General features: G+C 50.3%; 1 pseudogene; it reads right to left on the reverse strand.

Moving 5' to 3' along the window:
* Positions 1-21,541, reverse strand: part of LOC132077835 (zinc finger protein 208-like) — a 403,462-nt pseudogene that overhangs the window by 186,548 nt on the left and 195,373 nt on the right.

Genomic DNA, 21,541 nt, shown 5'->3' on the forward strand with positions numbered 1-21,541 from the left:
CGTAAGGCAGAGAAAGAGAAAAATGGGCAGCCAGATGTTAAAAGTAGAAAGGAGCATATATGGATGCTTTTATTCTCGCTGATCATGATATAATATCTTCAAAGAATGAATTAAAATCAATCAGGGGTGGATCATTAAAAATTTTCCAGACACCTCTGCTGACAAAATCCATACCACTCAAATCCACACCAGTTTTGGGACTCATTGGGAGTTAAATTGTACAACCTTTTGATCAAAAGGGACCCCACTGCACACCACATGCGCCCCATCTTCCACACCATCCTTGAGACCCTTCACCAGCAAGCAGTGTGTTGAAAACTCAATCCATTGGTCACTCTTAACTCAGGACCTCCCCTCAAACCTGCCTTTTTCAGACCTGCCACACTGGTCCAAGATGGCAATGGCCATGCTGTCTTCGAGTATCACGCCTCTGAGAGTTAAAATGGAAGGAGACCATATGTCACTCGAGAGCCCAACCATCCTCCCTCCATCTTGGCTCCTCCACTTCCTGCTACCACAACCTTCTCTTCTGCCCTGAATGAACCTCCAGACTCCACCCCCACAACTGCGGGTCATGCCCCACTGTCAATCATTCCACCTTCACCCTGGGGCATGCCTCCAGAAGGCCAGTCTGGAAGTCTGCCATCCTAAATCAAGGCCCTTCCTTCCCAACACCTGACAAAATGGCAGTGCCCTTTACCTCACCCTCCAGCAACAATATAACCCTGTGGTCACATATACTAAGCCCAACTGTCACACTATTTCTAATCCAAATATTTCTGCTCCAAGTTCTTCTTCCTCCCCAGAAGACAGTTTGGATTCCCCAGAGCCACCTTGCCCATCAACACCAGAAGATTCCTAGGAAAGGATCCAGAAAGAAGCAGTTAAGGAAGGAGAGTGGCAAATAGTCTCGAAAATACTCATTGCCCCTGTATGTTATGAAAGAAGGGGGCAGCATCCCAGGTATCAGCCACTGGTTTATGGGGAAATCAAGGAGCTGTGTAGGGCAGCTAAAAAACATAGAAAGGACTTATCTTGTTTTAATGACCTAATGAGGGCCATGTTTACAGCACATGTCTGAACCCCCTATGATTTAAAATGTATTATGACCATGTTGTTGTCACCTACAGAATACAGGATATGACCAGAATGTTGTCACCTCTGTGGGAAGGGGGATGGAAATGTTTACTAAATCAATTAATAGCAGACTATGCTAATAATGAGGCAAGGGCAGAATTGACAATCAACCACCTAGCTGGAGAAGGACAACACAGCCTACCAGATGATCAGGCAGCAGGTATCTGCAGAGAAGTATTGGATGATATCAAAGAGATGGCTTTGAAAGCTTTAATCCAGGTATTGGATGGTAGAACCCCCAATTTGAACTACCTTGGGTGGCTGCAGCTAAAGCTTTAGGACAATTAGACCATCTACGGTGCCTCTTAAGTAAGCAAACCAATGCTACCTCCCTCACATTGAGTGGCGTGCTCTCAGACATAGAGACCATCAGACATGCCACCTTGCAGAACAGTGATAGAGTTTTTACTCTGGGCACATGGGCATGGCAGTGTAGACTCTGAGGGCATGTGTTGCATGAACCTCTCCAGCCACAGTGAGTCAATCCACAAGAGCATTCAGGTACTGAAGGAAGGGTTCAAGAATCTTCAAGTGGAAAACAAAGACTGATTCAATAAACTCTTCCAATCCAAGGGACTAAAGGGTTGGATGATGTCTAGCTAAAACAGGACTAATAATTCTCTTAGTGGTTGTTGTTGTATTGTTAATTGTCCCATGTTTGTTTGGATGCTTTTAGAAAGTCTTACAAAATTCTTTCAGTTTCATCTTTGTTGTAAAATAGAAACGGGAAAGATACCCAAAACAGCCTCCTCAGGGACTTCTTGGAGGAGAGAATTGGAGGCCAGGATGGCACAAAAACCCCTTAGAGACTAAGTGTGGGAAGGAAAATTCCTTAAAGTATCTAAAAGTACTCTTAAATCCTAAAGTACCTTAAAACCCTTGAATATCTCAAAGTATTAATGAGCCCCACTGAGTGTTAATGAAAAGCTCTCAAGGGACTCATTCAAGCAGATAATTGGGGCCATGATTGCACAAACATCTCACAGAGTCTTTATCAAAAGGGAAACACCAAATACCTTAAAATATCTGAGTACCTTGAAGGATTAATGAGGCCACTGAGTGTTGTTACTGACAAAGCCTCTCCAGGGACTAATTACAGCAGATAATTGGAGGCCAGGATTGCACAAACCTGTCACAGACTTCAAGGCAAAAGCCAAACAAAAAGTCCTTTGAAAAACCTGCAGCACAGAGGCTCCTGGCCCAAAGGCAGCTCCTGGCAAGGCCAGCGCTGCAGAGAGACAGCTCTGGCCAGGAGCAGCTCCTGTGCACAGCCCAGCAGGGCTGGGGCACTGCCTGCAGCCACCCCGGGCACAGCACAGAGGCACAGAAGGGTTAAACTCAGCCTGGGCTGGGAGCACAGAGCAGAGCTCACTCGGGGTTCACTAGAGCAGAAATCGTCCCAGGTTTGAAACAGTCATTCCCTGGCTGTGGGAAGAGAAGCTGCAGTTCCTGCAGAGATCTCCTGGAGCTGGCACATCCCACAGCTTTGAGGACCTTTCAGGAGGACTCAGAGCTGCTCCAGGGCAGGGCTGTGGCCCTTAGGGCAGGGCTGGCTTTCCCTGCTGCCCCAGCCCAGGCACAGCCCAAGGCAGCTCCTGTTGCCAGGCTCTGCTGCAGGGCTGAGCAGCCGGGGCTGCAGCCAGGGGTGCCCAGGGCTGTCGTGCAGAGCAGGGTCCTGCAGCCCAGGGCGCTGTGCTGGGCCACGGACTCTGCTGCCTGCCAGGGACAGCTCTCAGCCGGCCCGGGGAGCTGCTCTCAGTGCTGGGGAGAAGCTCTGGGGGGAAGGAGCCACCCTGAGCAGGGCAGGGGCAGCTGCTGAGAGGGGCTGGGTGGGGCAGGGCTGCTCCCAGCTCCAGACCAGCCTGGGCACAGCTCCAGAGGGCACTTCCCAAAGAAGGTAAGCCAGGGATTGCTGTAAAGATCAGGAGCTTTCCTGAGAGTGTTTCAATTTCCTATTTGGAGAAGGATGGGAAATTTGGGGTGATGACAGAAAGATTTTAGCTTTTTATATTTTTTTAATATATGCATAGTTCTGTAAATTAATATTATATAGTTATAAAACTATAATCTTTACTCTATTAAACTCTTAACAACTCTTAAACTATTATTATACGCTTATATAACCACAATCCTTAATTAGCTCTAGTATGTTTCTTAACCTTTCTCGTAGATTTTAGAACAATAGACAGTTTAGACAGTCTAAATATATTTCTGATATACTGTGTAGTCTTATTATCAGGAAGAGGACCTACAGGAACATTTTTTGGATTGACCAGAATGTGAGCAGTAATAACAAACATTTTTGGCAAACAAGCCCTTGGACCTAATCCAACAGGTTTTGCCAGGGGTGTGTAACTAGGGAAACTGAACCTCCCATTGGATTTTCCTGTTAAATATCCTAATTAATCATCCTTAATAAAGCGTTGAAATCAGGCCCCGGCTGTGCCCCATCCCCACTGGGATGCCTGGAAGCTTCCAATAAATGTGTGGTTTTTACTTTACTGTTCTAACACTGTTGCAAGTGGGTTTTTTTTTCTCTTTGGGTTTTAGACAACAGGGGGATAAGAGAAGCAGAACAGGAATTATAATCCCAGAATCACAGAACATTTTGAGTTGAAAGGGACACACAGGATCACCAAAGGAATGGTTGAACATTTACAGAGACTCCAGAACTGTAACTTTGGGTGGTCAGTCTCTCTGCTGGGAGGCTCCCAAAGGGCCCTCAGCCACTCCTCAGCCCTGGACAGCAGCAGCATCACCTCTGCAGGGCCCAGCAGGGCTCTCCTGAGCTGCCCTTGGCAGCTGCACACAGAGCCTGCCCCAGCCAGGGCCCTGCACACAGGCAGGTTTCTGTAGGGCCCAGCCAGGGCACACAGGCTGGGATGGGCTCTGTGAGTGCTGGCAGGGACAAGGCTCCTCTCAGGAGGGAATGTCCAGGCCCAGGGAGATGCTCAGGGAAGGACAGGGGGCTGAAGAGAGCAGTGCTGGGGGCAGGATGAGGGCACTGTTGGTGTGTGGGAGGTGCCAGGCACAGCTGGGCATGGGAACACTGTCCTCAGTGCCCAGCTGTCTCTGCCCTGCCCTCTCAGGCACAGCACCACAACATCTTCTCTTGGTTCTGCCCTGCCCTGATATTGTCACTGTTATCTGCTGCTCTCAGGGAGGCTCTGGCATTTGCAGCAGCTGAGTCAGGCTCTGTCCTTGGCATTCCTGCCAGGCAGGGGTGTGTCCATGGGAACGGAGTGTCCAAGCTTGCCTGGCACCTGTGGGGCTGTGGGCAAAGCAGTCCATGGGAAAGGGGAATGAGCTGAACCCCCTCCCTTGGATCCCATCATGGGCACAGCCAGGGATCTCCTTGCTGTGCCTTTCCAAGCTCTGAGCTGCCCTCCTGGGTGCAAATCTGTGCCAGAGCCTCTGGGAGTTCCCTGATTGTCCCACGGGGAAGGGCAGAGCTGCCACAGCTGAGGAAATGCTGCTGGGTTTGCCCAGGGAGCCGTGAGTGTCCTTGGCACAAGGGGGTGCTGAGACCTTGCCCAGAGACCTTTAGGGAGGGTGAGACATTCAGGGATCCCTCTGCTCTGGGCAGGGTCTGGTTTATCCCAGGCTGACCCGGGAGTGTGATTGTGCTCTGATTGCAGCCAAAGGTGCAAAGCCAGGGCAGCTGGGAACAACCCCATCCAGCCCCTCATCTTCCCTCAGCCACAGGGAATCTTTGCCTCTCCCATCTCTCAGTGGCAAACTCTGAGTGCAGCAGAAATGCTGGGGATTTCTGACCTCAGAGAGCCAGGAATGATCTGTGGATAGGAACACAATTCCTAAAACCAACTCCTGCCATCATTTGGTCTTGAGATTGCAGATGCTACAAAGCCTATCTCCATTAGTAGTGATTCCCCTGACAAATCCTGACTATCCAGGCTTGTCCCTCTGCCACGTGGCCACAAACCCAGGGCAGTAGGGCAGGGATAGCTCCTTGAGAGCCCCCACACACAGATCTGGCTGCCCCTGGCACACTCAGCTAGCAAAACTGGAGCTCAGGCAGGGACCTGGGTGAAGGTTTTCCCAAACAAGGGTGGGTGAGTCCCAGCAGGGTTTGTTTGTACGAGATGGCCCAGGTTTGGCCCAAAGCAGCCTCTGCTGACTTGTCACTGTCCTTTTCTCCATTAACAGGTCCCCTGTGCATCCCCAGCAAATGTCCAACAGCAGCTCCATCAGGCACTTCCTCCTGCTGGCATTGGCAGACATGCGGCAGCTGCAGCTCCTGCACTTCTGCCTCTTGCTGGGCATCTCCCTGGCTGCCCTCCTGGGCAACGGCCTCATCATCAGCGCCGTAGCCTGCGGCCACCACCTGCACACTCCCATGTTCTTCTTCCTGCTCAACCTGGCCCTCAGCGACCTGGGCTCCATCTGCACCACTGTCCCCAAAGCACAATTCCCTCTGGGACACCAGGAACATCTCCTACACAGGATGTGCTTCACAGCTCTTTCTGGTTTTCTTCTTTCTTGGATCAGAGTTTTATCTCCTGACCATCATGTGCTATGACCGCTACGTGTCCATCTGCAAACCCTTGCACTACGGGACCCTCCTGGGCAGCAGAGCTTGTGCCCGCATGGCAGCAGCTGCCTGGGCCAGTGCCTTTCTCAATGCTCTGCTACACACAGCCAATACATTTTCCCTGCCCCCTGCCCCTGTGCCACGGCAATGCCCTGGGCCAGTTCTTCTGTGATATCCCCCAGATCCTCAAGCTCTCCTGCTCCAGATCCTACCTCAGGGAACTGGGACTTGTTGCTTGTTGCAGACATTTCTTCACAGAAATCCTTTCTTTCAGATTTCTGCGTCTTCGGGAGGCCAGAGGCCCCCGAAGAGAAGGTGAACAATTATTATCAGCTGCTGGGGAATGCAACAGGAACACCTTGATTGGCTCATTTTCTATGTTTATAATTAAGAGCCAATCACCAGTTCAAGCTAGGGGACTGAGTCCTTGGCCACAACTTTGTTGTGGATTCTTTTCTATCTATTCTTAGCTTAGCTAGCAGCTCTGCAAACCTCTCTCTATATTCTATTTAGTATAGTCATAATGTATTATATAATATCTTAATAAATAAGCCTTCTGATCAAGATACAAGATTCACCGTCTCTCTCTCACCAGCAGCGACCCACTCAGGTCGCTGTAATATCTGGTGACCCCTCGTGTCAGAGCAAAAATTAATCTGATAAGACCAGAGGAGCAAAATTGCTGCACTGGGTAAAAATCCTGTATGTGTGGCATTTGATGGTTGCTTTGAAGTGACCACAAAACTGGATTCAAGCCAGGAGCTGAAGAACTGAAGATCCTGATTTGGACAGAGTTCACAGCCAAGGCTGACCACAACAGAACCTTCTTCTGGAAAACGATCAGGAAAGATGATGGAAAAGAGCAGCAGACCTGTGGAGCTGGCCAGAGCAAGCTGGACTCTTTCAAAAGGTACTGTTCACTTTTCTATCCCTGATGAACCAGCCCTTCGTAGCTTGTGGCTGTTCGTTTGGCAGACACATGCCTTGCCAGAAGAGATTCAATTCTCTCCTTCAGAGTAAAAGCTTATTGCCCTCTGGAAATATTGGTGCAGAGAAGATGGTTGCTTTTTGTCAAAAACAGATATCTATGGGTTCTTTCGATGGGCAAAGCTTTTTGGGTTCTTTGCTGATATTCTGTATGCTTTGGATGCTTTTGTCTGGGAGTGCATGGACTCCATTATCCAGTGCGTCTACATTGAGGGACGCGTGTTGCCTTCTATCTACCCAGCATTTATAAAGCTTTTCCCTGTCCTGAAACGCAGAGCAGCTTGTTTTCAATGGATCTCTAACTGTTATGGCCAAGCTCCGTTTCATCCACCTTTGGCAGAAGACGCGGTGGGGGAGGACATTTTTCTTCCCAGCCCCCCCTGCTTCACGGCGGGGGGGGGGCAAAACTTCGCGGCGTGAAGAAGTTTTTTTTACTCTTGCTCCGGAGCATGCTCAGATGGAGCCTTCTCCTCCCCCCCCTTCTCTCTCTCTGGGGGGATGGGAGCGGCCGCTCAAGCCAGCGCCGGCCTCTCAGACTCCGCCTTCAGACATGGGGGCGGCACCGGTCTCTGAGGCTTCCTCCACGCCCCTGCAAGAGCCTGCGTCGGAGACTGAAGAAGCACTTCCGGTCCCTGAGCTGTTGCTAGGTGACGAGGATGCGTCTCCAGCTTCCGGCTCAGCGTCGGAGAAGGAAGAAGAGACAGCACTTTCGCCAATTGACCTGTTGCTAAGCAACCGCGACGCTCCGCCATTTCTCCCAGCTTCGCTGGTGCCGTGCCCGCCGCCGCTTTCAGAGCCAAGGGACGAAGCAACAGCGTGTTCCCGCGCGTCCCCGCCTCCTCCAGCCGAGACAGTTCCTGTTCAGGATGGGGCTGAAAACGCCGTTGAACCTGCGGGATTCTCGGAGCAGCCCGCGGCTGATCCCACGATCAGTGTGATTCCCTCCTCGGCCGGCTCCTCCGCGGCCAGAGTCACTGCCGCGTTCCAGGCCAGCCCCAGCGTCACCCACAGCCCCGCGGGCCCCCACCCCAGCCCGGTGCCCCCCATGGCCGGCCCACCAGCCCTGGGCCCACCCCAGGAAGCAGCCCCGGAGGCTGGTCTCTCCTTCAGTGGAGTGGGGGCTGCCCGCCAGCTGACTCTTGCGGCAGTCCGGCTGCCGGCTTTCAAGCTCGGCGGTTTGGGGGGTGGTGTTTCGGTTGCTGTCCCATGGAGGCTGCCATCTCTGCCGCCCCTCTTGTGCCCTAGCGGCGAGGGGGAGGGGGCTCCCGAAAGTTTTGCCTTTGGTCCCCAGCCCAGTGGGGGTGGTGCCGTGATGCTGTGGGAAACAAACATCTCCAGACCCCAGATGGGATTGCTGGGGAAGGCTTCTATTTCCCTGCTGCTGGCATGCCTCAGTGGTTTAGGGGAAAGGAAGCGTCTCACTACCCGTGCTGCCATTGTACTGGCAGCAGGGTTCAGGCCTGCGGGAATGCAGAGCCTTCCTCATGGGTTTGGCCTGGGCCGTTTGGCTCAGGAAATTTCTGGGCCGGGCCCACTGCGAGGCTTCCTGACGTTTTTGGGGATTCTGGTTTGTCCTACCGGTCCAGGTCCCCCTGTGCGAGCCAGTTTTGGGGTTCCTGGTCCAGTATGGGCCAGGGCCCCCAGGGCCTTTCCTTCTCTGGCACTGCTCTGCTCGGTTGCTACTTCTTTTGCTTTTCAAATAAAAAAAAAAAAAAAAAAAAAAAAAAAAAAATTAAAAATTAAATAAAAAAGATTGAAAATCGTGGGCAGCAGCTCTGAAGCGCTGAAGCACAGAAAGGCCAGCAGAAAGGACATTTCAAAATTGTACAAATTGTTTTAAATTGTTTTAAATTGTATTAAGACTGTCAATGGTTTTTGATAACTATTGATGGAACTCTTTTGCAGCAGTCTGTTTCAGGACCAAAAGGACTCTCAGATATTCCAAGGGAAACAACTTCGGCTCTTGGACTGCTCCTGAAACTCAGCTGCATGGACTTCAATTTCCTTTGAATTGTTTTTGGCAATTTTCTTATATTGTAGGATTGTTTTAGTGATTTATTAGTCTTCTATATTTTATAGGTGAAGGAATTTCCTGTTCATTCCACATCAGCATTTTTTCTTTTATTTTTATACAATTTAGAAAAGGTGAGATGTCACAGACATTTCTTCACAGAAATCCTTTCTTTCAGATTTCTGCATCTTCGGGAGGCCAGAGGCCCCCGAAGAGAAGGTGAACAATTATTATCAGCTGCTGGGGAATGCAACAGGAACACCTTGATTGGCTCATTTTCTATGTTTATAATTAAGAGCCAATCACCAGTTCAAGCCAGGGGACTGAGTCCTTGGCCACAACTTTGTTGTGGATTCTTTTCTATCTATTCTTAGCTTAGCTAGCAGCTCTGCAAACCTCTCTCTATATTCTATTTAGTATAGTCATAATGTATTATACCATATATTAATAAATCAAGCCTTCTGATTCAAGAAACAAGATTCACCGTCTCTCTCTCTCCAGCTGCGACCCACTCAGGTCGCGGTAATAGTTGCTGTCAGTGTGTCTTTGGTATTTGGTTGTTTTCTGTTCATTGTTTTCTCTTATGTGCAGATCTTCAGAGCTGTGCTGAGGATCCCCTCTGAGTAGGGACAGCACACCTGCCTCCCTCCTTTTCCACCTGCCTCCCTCACCTGGCTGTGGTTTCTCTGTTCCTCAGCACTGGCACATTTGCCTACCTGAAGCCCCCTCCATGTCCTCCCCATCCCTGGATCTGGCCCTGTCAGTTCTGTACTTGGTGGTGCCTCCAGCCCTTAACCCCTTCATCTACAGCCTGAGGAACCAGGAGCTCAAGGCTGCAGTATGGAGACTGATGACTGGATGGTTTAAAAAACATTAATCTTCTCTTTTATTACAAATCATTTGTAGTAAAAATCACAAATAACTTGTAATAAAAATCATCTTTAATACTTCTTACTGGCTTCATTTTGGGGATTCTTTTCCTTTGTTTTCTTTTTTTCATATTGTCCACAAAAAAATTATATTTTCTGTGCCATTTTTCATTTTGTTTCTCTCTACCTTGCCTGTGGCCACGGACTGTGTCAATGAGGGGCTGCGCTCTTGGTGGATTTAAAGGAACTAAAGGATCTCCAAGCAAAGTTTTCTGCAGAGATGCCCTTTTGTTGCTTTCTCTGGAGGTGCAGCAGCAATGTCTGTGTGCAGAGCTGGGGGCAGATCAGTGCTGGCACAGGAGCTGGGCCCAGCAGCACTTGGTGTTGCCACTGCTGCTGCCGTGGCCCTGCTCCGCTGCCCTGGTGGCCCTGGTGTTGCTGCAGGGCCTGAGTGCTCTCGGGGCCGGGCACAGCCCTGGGGGTGGCAGTGCCGGGGCTGCAGCAGGGACAGGCCATGGGCACTGCTGGGGCAGTGCTGACGCCTCAGGCCAGGGCCTGGGGGCTCCAGGCTCCTTGCCCAGGCTCTCTCAAGAACACGGCCAGGCCAATGCTCAGCACAGAAAACATCCGTGAGCAGCCCCAGGCTGGCCGTGGGCAGGCTGGGGGAAAACAGCATGGCTGGGGCTCTGCAAGGGCCCTGGGGCAGACGGGAAGGAGCAGCAGAGCAGGGGCTGATCCATCCCCAGTGCGCTGCACAGCCCATGGCAGCGTCCCAGAACATCCTCATGGAGCTGCCAAGAACATCCTCCCTCTGCAGCCCTGGCCTCTCCCCAGCTCACACAGGTGCCCCATCATTGCAGGCACAGACACGGCAGCACTGGCTCAGGAGCCCCTGTTTGCATTGCACAGAGCAGGGGGAGCACCCCACATGCTGTTGGTGTGGGGACATGAACCTGAGGGAGCACAAATGCCATCAGCCCCTGCGGCCAGCAAGGGCTGGGGGACAGCAGGGAAACCACTCAGCTTTGTCCTGGCCTCTGCAGTCAGCCAGAAAGTTTGTTCCCATCAGCTGGGAGTTTCCTGTCCCACTGCAGGTGCTGTTGCTCATGGGAAGTGCAGAAAAAGCCATCTTATAAACTGTTTCAATTTTTCCTTTGAGAACTTAACATTACCACTGTCTAAAATGCTAACAATATTATAATACATCCCTTTTTGTACAATGCTGAGTTTCAAACCCATGTTAGATGTAAAAGGCAAAGTACTAAATCCCACCTGACCAAAAACAAAGCCAAAATCAGCTACCAATTTCTAAAAAAATCCACAGATAGGAAACAGACTAAAGCTTCACAAGGCAGCTGTATATACTGCTTTTAAAATTCCCGGGCAGCAGCAGCAGGGCACGCCCTGCCAAGCCAAGGCAGAAACAAAGCCTCCCCTGCCATGGAATGCAACCTCCCCGCGGAACAGAGAGAGCAGCCACGCCACGTGGCAAGCTGAAACCGGGGCCCCCCCGCGCTGCGTGTGCAGAGAACCCCCCTCCCCCGCACAGAGAGAGAGAGATATCCCTTGACCACGTGGAGAGAGCCGAGCACGCTGCGCTGCAGAGCCGGAGGGGAAGGGCAGAGAGCACTCCCGCTCCGGCACGAATTCCAAAAGACAGCGAAACACAAGTGTCGTGGGTTGACAGCCTTTATCCCAATATCGTGTGTTGTGTCTGGCAGCTGTGCCTTTTCTCTCTTCCCCCCCCCCCCCCCCCCGGCGGCCCTCTTGCCGCGGCGGGGCGGGGAAGAGAGGAGGGAGGGTTTGACCAGGCCTCTTTGGCTTTTTGCTTTTGCTGCTTGGCTTGGCTAGCCGCTTTGCTTGCTTGCTTTCTGCTTTTTCCGCTGTTTTTTTTCTTTTCTCTTGTTCCCTCTTTCTTACCCTCCCCTGAAGATACTGGACCGGCTCCGGACCTGACCTGAGAGCTCCAGGACACCCGAAGCTTGCAAAGAAGAGTGGCGCCCTCTCAACACAGTCTGTTTTGGTTTTCTTTTCTTGTGTTGGGGAGTGTTCTTTTGTTACTTGTAAATAAATAGGTTTTGTTTTCCACTTTGCTCCTCTGACAAATTCCTTCCCGAACCCAGTATTGGGGGAGGGGTGGTTGGAGGTTTGTTTTGTTTTGGGGGGGCTCCCTTTTGGAGATTTCCCCTAATTTGTCCTAAACCAGGACAGTATATTTTTTGGTGCGTTGGCCGGGAATCGAGGCCAAAAAAAAAAAACAGTGGAAAAAAACCCTATAACAATAATATTTTGGTTTTGGTTATTTTGTGGGCGTATTGGTGATTCATAATGTCATTTGGAGTGGAAGTTTGCTGGTATTTCTGGTCTCTAGGGGTTTTTGAAGTTTTGCTACCGTTATGGTCCCTGGGGTTATTTCCTTACTCAAAAATAGCTCTGGTGTTGTCCCTAATAAGTAGCTTTTGTAAGCGGGGGGCACTAACCAGAATAGTCATTGTACTGGTCTTATGTGTGATGATGTGTTGGTCAGGAATGTATGGATTGTTGTTATGGCTGTGTACTCAGTTTGTTTGGGGAGAAGAAGGGGAAGGGGTTTTTCAGCCTGTGTCTTCCTTCTTCTCCTCCAAACTGTTGACATCTCTATTAGAAAATACTGAATTTCCCCTGAGTTTGAAAGAAACCATCTTTCTGGCATTTAATTTATTAAGCCTTTTCTATACTGTCTGGAGTGTGTATAAAATGAAAGCTGAAATTTCTAGAGGGGTTAGAGACACTCCTGACTCAGGAGTAAAACAAAGCAGGAAAAATCTTGACTGGAGTGGGAAATGGGAGGATATGGGCCAGACTTTAAAGGGATTTTCTGATCCTATAGACAGGGACTTTCCATCTGATCAAATTCAGAATCCAGTCGAGGTGGCAAAGTATTTGAGGGAGAAGTGCCATGGTAATACTAAGGAAGAAAGGATTACTGCAGTGAGCTGGGCCTTAGCATTTGTTTACCGTACTCTGCTAGATACTGTGGAGCAGCAGATAGCAGAAAGGGAACAGGGAGATAAGTTAGTTACTACCCCAGTGACCCAGGCTGCAGCTAACATCCCAGGCCCCAGGCTAGCAGCTGAATCAGACAGTAGGCCCCAAACCATGGCTGTTGCAGCTAATACAAGAGGTGGAAAGTGTAAAGGCAAGACCGATCGAAAGGTGGAGGATGATGATGATGATGATGCAGGAGAAGTACCCTCACCAAAATCAGAGGCCACATCAAGGGGCACAGAATCTGGAGCTAATATTGACTCCTTTTCTCTGAAGGACCTCAGAGGCCTAAGAAAGGATTACAGACGACAACCTGACGAATCTATAATTAGTTGGTTAGTCCGCCTTTGGGATGCTGCAGGGGAGGTTACGATTTTGGATGGTACCGAAGCGAGGTATTTGGGATCCCTGTCACATGATCCTGTCATCGATCAAGGTATGATGAGCAGGGCTAACCCTCACAGCCTCTGGGAACGGGTCCTAAGAAGCGTAGCAGAACGATACCTGTGTGCGGATGATCTCTATATACAGCAGACATGGTGGAAGACCATAGAACAGGGGATTCAACGCCTGAGAGAGATGGCGGTGGCAGAGCTCATTTTCTCAGATGACACAACAACTAGAAATCCGGACCTGGTACCGTGCACACCTGTAATGTGGAGGAAACTTGTGCGACTTGGGCCACCTGAATACGCTTCTGCCCTAGCAATAATGAAGTGGGATGATACATATGAGACTGTGCTCGATATGGCAAAGAAGCTTCGAGCGTATGCAGATGCTGTGCATGGCCCAACTCATGCCAGAATTGCAGCAGTGGAAACCCGACTGCAGAAACTAGAGGACAAAATAGAGGAGAATCATAAGAAACTCCAAGAAGAGATTAAGGAGGACCTTATTCAAATCTCAGCTGTACAAATTAGAGGCCCTGGTGTCCAACGCTGGTGCTCCTTTGATGGGGAGAGAAGGTACATCCCACAGGCTGAGTTATGGGTTTTTCTGCGTGAGTCTGGAGAAGACATGAGGAGATGGGATGGAAAACCCACCGCTGTTTGGCACAACGGGTGCGTGATTTGAAGAAAAGAGGAAGTATCACCAAAAAGATAGCAGCTCCGGTCGCTCGTAGCCGAGATGTTAAGTATGATGATGACGATGACATGTCCGATCCCCTTGAAGGAACTTCTAAGGCATATGCCCAAGGAAAGAAGGACAATCTGGCTTAGAGGGGCCCTGCCTCCAGCCAGGAAGAGGCACGGGAAAACCGGGTTTTTTGGAAGGTGTGGATCAGGTGGCCTGGCACATCAGAGCCACAAGACTATGAAGCATTGGTTGACACTGGATCACAGTGTACCTTAATGCCATCGGAACACGTGGGGACAGAACCTGTTTCCATTGCTGGAGTGACGGGAGGATCACAACAGTTGACTTTGTTGGAAGCTGAGGTGAGCTTGACTGGGAAGGAGTGGCAGGAACATCCAATTGTGACTGGTCCAGAGGCTCCGTGAATTTTGGGCATAGACTTCCTCCGGAATAGCTATTACAAAGATCCCAAGGGATTCAGGTGGGCTTTTGGAATAGCTGCAGTGGAGATAGAGGGTTTTAAACAATTGAATACCTTGTCTGGACTATCAGAGAACCCATCTGCAGTAGAACTCTTGAAAGTAGAGGAGCAACGAGTGCCAATTGCCACCTCAACAGTGCACCACAGGCAGTACCGGACAAATCGAGATGCGGTGATCCCCATCCACAAGATGATCCAAGAGCTGGAGAGCCAAGGGGTGGTCAGTAAAACCCACTCACCCTTTAACAGCCCTATCTGGCCCGTGCAAAAATCTGACGGAGAATGGAGACTGACTGTGGACTATCATGCCTTGAATGAAGTGACTCCACCACTGAGTGCGGCTGTACCGGACATACTGGAACTGCAGTACGAGCTGGAGTCCAAGGCAGCAAAGTGGTACGTGACCATCGATATTGCTAACGCGTTTTTCTCCATCCCTCTGGCAGCAGAATGCAGGCCTCAGTTTGCTTTTACATGGAGGGGAGTGCAGTATACCTGGAACCGACTGCCCCAGGGGTGGAAACACAGTCCTACCATCTGTCATGGACTGGTCCAGGCTGCACTAGAAGAGGGTGAGGCTCCAGAACATTTACAATATATTGATGATATCATTGTTTGGGGGAGCACGGCAATAGAAGTGTTCGAGAAAGGAGAGAAGGTAATTCATATTCTCCTGGAAGCCAGATTTCCCATTAAGAAGAGCAAAGTCAAGGGACCTGCCCGAGAAATTCAGTTCTTGGGGGTGAAGTGGCAAGATGGACGGCGTCAGATTCCTGCGGATGTTATTAACAAAATCACTGCTATGTCCCCACCAACTGATAAGAAGGAAACACAACCTTTCCTAGGTGCTATATGTTTCTGGAGGATGCACATCCCTGAGTATAGTCAGATTGTGAGACCCCTTTATCTGGTTACCTGCAAGAAGAACAACTTCCATTGGGGCCCTGAGCAGCAGCAAGCTTTTGTCCAGATCAAGCAGGAGATCGCTCATGCTGTAGCCCTTGGTCCAGTCAGGATGGGACCAGATGTGAAGAATGTGCTCTACTCTGCAGCCGGGAGCCATGGTCTGTCCTGGAGCCTTTGGCAAAAGCTACCTGGTGAGACCCGAGGCCGACCATTGGGATTTTGGAGTCGGAGCTACAGGGGGTCTGAAGATAACTATACTCCAACAGAAAAGGAAATCTTGGCCGCCTATGAAGGAGTCCAAGCCGCCTCGGAGGTGATTGGTACAGAGGCACAACTCCTTCTGGCACCCCGACTACCGGTGCTGGGATGGATGTTCAGAGGAAAGGTTCCCTCTACCCACCATGCCACCAGTGCTAAATGGAGTAAGTGGATTGCCCTCATTACGCAGCGCGCTCGAATTGGGCAGTTAAATCGCCCTGGGATTCTGGAAATAATTACAAATTGGCCTGAAGGTGAAAGCTTTAGTGTCGCGGATGAGGAACAAGAGCCAGTGACCCGGGTTGAGGAAGCTCCACCCTACAATCAGTTGCCAGTAGAAGAAACACGTTACGCTCTATTCACTGATGGTTCTTGTCGCGTCATAGGGATGAAACGGAGGTGGAAAGCAGCTGTATGGAGTCCCACTTGACGGATTGCAGAGGCTACTGAAGGAGAGGGTGAATCCAGTCAATTTGCTGAAATCAAAGCTATTCAACTGGCCCTAGGTATTGCAGAGAGAGAGAAGTGGCCAAGGCTCTATTTGTATACCGATTCTTGGATGGCAGCCAGCGCTCTATGGGGATGGCTGAAGAGATGGAAAGAGGCCAACTGGCAGCACAGAGGAAAACCAATTTGGGCTGCGGAAGAGTGGAAAGATATCGCTACTCGGTTAGAGAAGTTACCTGTGAAGGTTCGCCATGTAGATGCCCATGTCCCCAGAAGTAGCGCCAATGAAGAGCAGCAAAACAACCAGCAAGTACATCAGGCTGCAAAGATAGGGGAGTTGAAGATAGATCTCGACTGGTAGCATAAGGGAGAGTTATTCTTAGCACGATGGGCCCATGATGCCTCAGGCCACCAGGGTAGAGATGCCACCTATAAGTGGGCACGAGACCGAGGGGTGGATCTAACCATGGACAGTATCTCTCAGGTTATTCGTGACTGTGAGACGTGCGCTGCCATCAAGCAGGCCAAGCAGGTGAAGCCCCTCTGGTATGCGGGGTGGTGGTCTAAGTACAAATACGGGGAGGCCTGGCAGATTGATTACATCACACTGCCTCAAACCCGCCAAGGCAAGCGCTATGTACTAACCATGGTAGAAGCCACTACGGGATGGTTGGAAACCTACCCGGTGTCTCATGCTACAGCCCGTAACACTACCATGGGCCTTGAAAAGCAGGTCCTTTGGAGGCACGGTACTCCCGAGAGAATTCAGTCGGATAATGGAACTCATTTTAAAAACAATCCTATTAATACTTGGGCTAGGGAACATGGCATCGAGTGGGTATACCATATCCCCTATCATGCACCAGCTGCAGGGAAAGTGGAAAGGTACAATGGATTGTTAAAAACCACCTTAAAAGCATTGGGTGGGGGATTTTTAAAAAACTGGGAGCAGCATTTGGCAAAGGCTACCTGGTTAGTTAACACTCGAGGTTCCACCAACCGAGCGGGTCCTGCTCAGTCTGAGCTCCTTGATATAGTAGATGGGGATAAAGCCCCAGTGGCCCATGTCAGAGGTTTGTTGGGAAAGACTGTATGGATCAACCCTGCCTCGAGTACAGACAAACTCATCCGTGGGATTGTCTTTGCTCAAGGACCAGGTTATACATGGTGGATAATGCAGAAAGATGGAACAACACGGTGTGTGCCTCAGGGAGACCTGATTGTGGGATGAGACTCATATATGAATGTCATTGTTTGTTGAATGTGAGACAGAAGGAAACTGTAAGTGTCAAAGGTCTGAGCAAGTAAGATGAGAGGAATGCGTAAGTGTCAAAGGTGTGAGTAAGTGAAATGAAAGTTTTTTATTGTATGTTCACGATATGGGATAAGGGGTGGAGTGTCGTGGGGTGACAGCCTTTATCCCAATACTGTGTGTTGTGTCTGGCAGCTGTGCCTTTTCTCTCTCTTCCCCCCCCCCACCCCCGGCCGTCTTGCTGCGGCGGGGTGGGGAAGAGAGGAGGGAGTGTGACCGGGCACTTTCGCTTTTGGCTTTTGGCTGCTTGGCTTGGCTAGCCGCTTGTTTGCTTGCTTTCTGCTTTCTGCGCTGGTTTTTTTCCTTTTCTTTTGTTCCCTCCTTCTTATCCTCCCCTGAAGATACTGGACTGGCTCGGACCTGACCTGGATGTCCAGGACCCCTGGAGTTTGCAAGAGAAGCTCCGCGCCCTCCACAATACAGCCTGGTTTCTTTTCTTTTCTTGTGTTGGGGAGTGTTCTTTTGTTACTTGTAAATAAATAGGTTTTGTTTTCCACTTTGCTCCTCCGAGAAATTCCTTCCCGAACCCGGTATTGGGGGAGGGGTGGTTGGAGGTTTGTTTTGTTTTGGGGGGCTCCCTTTTGGAGATTTCCCCTAATTTGTCCTAAACCAGGACACCTGTATAAGCAAACACCAGAAAGAATCCAGCAGAAATTATTTTTGTCTCTGCCCCCATCTGTCACATCTCCTCTGGAGCTGGAAGTGCAGCCCCAGCACTTAGAGGGCTCAGAGATCACAAGCTCATCTCCCACAAAGAGAACTTGCAGACCCTGGGCTGCTCTTCTTGGCCCCTGCACGCTCAGCCAGGCTGAGATGGACACTGATGGTTTCTGGGCCAGGCTCTCTGAGCCCAGCCCAGCTCCCTGCAAGCTCTGCCAGCTGCCCTGAGCTCTGGGCAGCACCAAGGGCCTCTCCCCAGCCCAGCCCAGCCCAGCAGGCTCTGGCCCCACAGCTCTGCTCAGGCCAGGCTGCTCTGGGCACTGCCCCACGGCCTCAGCCCCTGGCAAGGGCACAGCAGCAGCTGCAGCTGCCACAGGACTCAGCCCCAGCCATGGGGGAAGGTGCTTGGCCAAGGCCAAAGGAGGCTCCCTGGCAGCCCTGCTCCCCTCGGGCTGAGGTGCTGAGAGCTCTGCAGTCCCTGCTGCCATCCCATCTGCCCAGGGCAGCACAAGAGCCCCGGCCTTGGGGCCCTCAAGAACTGCTCCTGCTCCAGGCCCAGGGACTGGCGCAGACATTTCTCCACAGAAATCCTTTCTTTCGGATTTCTGTGTCTCCTGGAGGCCAGAGGCCTCAGAAGACAAGGTAAACAATTATTATCAGATGCTGTGGAATGTAACAGGAGTTTCCTGATTGGCTCATTTTCTATGTTTATAATTAAGGGCCAATCACAAAGTGTAAGCCGGGGGACTGAGTCCTTTTGTTGTGATTTCTTTCTATCTATTCTTAGCCTAGCCTAGCTGCTCTGCAAACCTCTCTCTATATTCTATTTAGTATAGTCATAATGTATTATATATAATATCTTAATAAATCAAGCCTTCTGATTCAAGAAACAAGATTCACCGTCTCTCTCTCACCAGCTGTGACCCACTCAGGCACAGTAATATCTGGTGACCCGACGTGTCAGAGCAGTAACAAGGGCCCATGCCAAAGCTGGGGCAGCCACAAAGCTGTGCCCATTTCTGTTCATTGCTGCTCTGATGGGGATGGATCCTCAGCCACCTGGAGGTTGCTGATGAATTTTATTACTCCAGAGGCCTCTTCTTGATTGAGATCTTCAGTTCAGGAATTCAGTGAAAAATACTCAGAAACATTTTTTAAAACACCTGAACATTTCATTTAAAGCCCCTGGGAATAATAAAAATTTTCAATTCTTCTGTGGTTAATTAGACAGACTTCAGAAGTTAATGCAAAGTGAATATATTGTATTGAAAACATTGCAAAGTGAACTGCTTTTTCCTGTTTTTTATTCGTGTTTATAAGTTGATATCACTAATGTCCAATTGATATTGACCCCCAACACCTTCTAATGCAATCTGAATAGATATGAAAAATCAAGACCCTTCATTGTAGAGAAATAGGTGCATGACAAGAACACAGCTAATCTAAGTTCTGCACCTGCAAGGTGAGAGCATAGCTGTGTTACTATAACAAGTGCTGTAGTTGAGAGACTAGAGACATGAGAAAAAGCAAATGTAACTCCTTTGGAATGAAGAAGCTGATATCCGTATATAAGTGTCACAGATATCTTTTGTGAAAAATCCTTTCTTTGGGATTTTTCCTTTTGGGAAGCTGAGGCCCCAGAAAAAGAATGTAAACAATGGTTATCTGCTGCTGTGGAATGCAACAGGTGCACCTGTGATTGGCCCATGTTGCAATTAAGGGCCAATCAAAGATCGAGCTCTCTCTGGGACAGAATCAGAGAGAGCTCCTTTATTTATTCATTCTTTTTCTATTCTTAGCTTAGTAAGCTTCTGAGACTTTTTCTCTCTATTTGTATTAGCATAGTAATAATGTAATATATAGCATAAAATAATAAATCAGCCTTCTGAACATGAGGTCAAGATTCTCCCCTCTCTCTTCACCCTGCAACCCTTGGAAGCCCAGTAACATATAAGCAATAGACTGCTAACTTACAGAATATGCATGAGCTTATTACTTGTTGTGTATAAAAGTTTGATGCTCTTTGCAATAAACGGAGCTTGCTGATTCTCCTATTGAGCGTCCCAAGTTTTCCCTGCACCCGACAAATGGCTCATTCCCAACAAATGGCTCATTCTGCAACAAATGGCCGCCCAAACAGGAGATGACATCCTATGGCTGATTTGAACCTGCGAGCCATGGTCCGGTGCAGTATTTTGGTGTCAGTCCCAACGCAGGCCGGGAGGCACAAAAGGCAGGATCCGTGCAAAAGGCGATCCTATAGAGGAAACTTGAAGAAGGGTGTAAGGGTGGGCTTCAGTGCCCTGGTGACCTCATAGGAGAGTCCAGCTGACAGAACGCCACCGACGTCTTGCAAAGGGCTGCAGCGCGCTGAAAAATCAGGTTAGAAGGTAATGGGCAGACAAGCGGTGTATGAACATTTAAGTGCTTTTTAGAAAAGCGTGGACTATAGAATGTTGACTTGGGAAGAGAATTCCCGAGATTGCTGCATATAGACTTGCAAAAACGTGCGTTGTGGTGCTGGCGCTGCAACTAGATGCACAATAGATCAGCGGCCCTGCTGTGATGGCGGCAGCAGCAGCTGCTCAGGGCGCCTGCAGGGCTGTGCCACTCTGAACTCAGCATGGGCACTGCACCATGGGGAGCAGCCACGGCAGGCAGCTCACCTGGGGCGGCAGCGGCGGCTCCGAGTGGCGGCGAGCAATGGCGGCAGGGGAAGCCGAGCCCCGCTGCGGGGGGAGTGACCCGCACCACCGGGGATGCTGCACTGCAGCGGCGGTAGCGGTGGCAGCAGCAGGGGGAGCGGAGCCCTGCCGCAGGGGGAAGCGACCTGCCCCGCCACGGATGCTGCACTGGGTCAGGCTCACGCAGTCAGTCAGCCTACAGCGCATCTCGCGAAACAGGAAGCCCAGTGCAGGGGTGTTGCCCTGCTCCAATGAGGCCGGCATTGCGGGACTTGACCACTTTCCCTGTGTGAGCACTTCTCCCTCCGCCCTGCGGCCGGCAGGAGCCTTAGTTTCGACTTGGCAACCTAAATAGACTGTACCTTAACAGACTGCAAGCATAGCTCCGCGGCTCAGCCGGTGCCGCCATGGACAGTGTCTCCAGTGCACAAGGCTCAGTGCTGCCGGCCGGAGCTCGGCAGCAGGGACAATTCGAGAGTCCACGCGAGCCCAGCCTTTCCAGCACACGAAGCAGTTAAGAGACCATGTCGAGGTCCGCCCGAATAAACGGGTGACGGATGATTTTTTGGTGCAAAAAATAACCAACAAGGCACAGGGGCTTTGCAGTAACAAATCAACAAAATGCAATTTTATTGATAATACCCACAGCTGAATATGTGTTTGGTTAGGGAATCTAGGGAAGAAAAGGGTAAGACAAGGGAAGAGGGAGGAAAGAAGGGTCAGGTAGGGGCTATAGCAACCGAAAAGTGTCGTTGTCCTTCGGGGGTCCAGCCGTCGAAACTCACTGATGCACGTCTCGGGGAGATCTCAAAGGACGGTCGGATTGCACCCCAAAATACACCGTTTTTTGTTGGGGGAAGGGTGGCCGAAATGAGGTTTCCATGGAGGGGAAGAGAATAGGAACAGGAGGAGGGGCATGTTATTCCATTGTTTTCATGGCTGAATGCTCGCAGGTACGTTTATTCTGGGCAGTTTTTCCCTCCCTCCCCAAGCTGGGGGGGGTTCAGTCCCAGTCTCTAGAAGGGGGTGCCAGGGGGGTGCCAGGGGGGTGCCAGGGGGGTTTCTTGTCTTGTCTTGGGTTCGTGATGAGGGGACTCACATCTCTGTTTGTCTGTCACGATGGTTGAAGGCAG

The sequence above is a fragment of the Ammospiza nelsoni genome, chromosome 10, assembly GCF_027579445.1.
Source record: "Ammospiza nelsoni isolate bAmmNel1 chromosome 10, bAmmNel1.pri, whole genome shotgun sequence".
NCBI classification, from domain to species: domain Eukaryota; kingdom Metazoa; phylum Chordata; class Aves; order Passeriformes; family Passerellidae; genus Ammospiza; species Ammospiza nelsoni.